The sequence below is a fragment of the Priapulus caudatus genome, unplaced genomic scaffold (genome assembly GCF_000485595.1).
Source record: "Priapulus caudatus unplaced genomic scaffold, Priapulus_caudatus-5.0.1 Scaffold511, whole genome shotgun sequence".
Taxonomy (NCBI): domain Eukaryota; kingdom Metazoa; phylum Priapulida; class Priapulimorpha; order Priapulimorphida; family Priapulidae; genus Priapulus; species Priapulus caudatus.
This window is the reverse complement of record NW_014577572.1, coordinates 1-426: the sequence shown is the minus strand read 5'-3', so window position 1 is coordinate 426 and position 426 is coordinate 1.

The following is a 426-nucleotide window of genomic DNA, read 5'->3' as shown; positions in this document are numbered from 1 at the left end:
CTACTACTAGTACTACTACTACTACTAGCTCCAAGAAACGGTATTGCTACTGCTAGGGTTAGAATACCGTTGTACTGGTACAGTGTCAGTGGTAGTGACTAGTGATAACACATGAACATAGAGGCTAGAGGCTAGATTATGTAACTTACATTCTTGTGATATTGAACACAAGGAATAATCACTCGTCGTGCCGGTGACCACGACCGAGATAACCTTTGAAAAACTGCCATTTATAAGCAAACGTGCCCGTTTTTGTCACAAATATATCAAAATAATTTCTGGGCCACAATATCAACCTGCGATGTTAGTTTCTTCTCGCGCACTGACCTGCGTCGTAGCCAGTATGTCAACCTTGGAGCAAAGCCAAACATAGACTGGTTCCTAGTCTTTTTCACATTTTTGGGAGTAAGCGAAAGGATGAAGGAG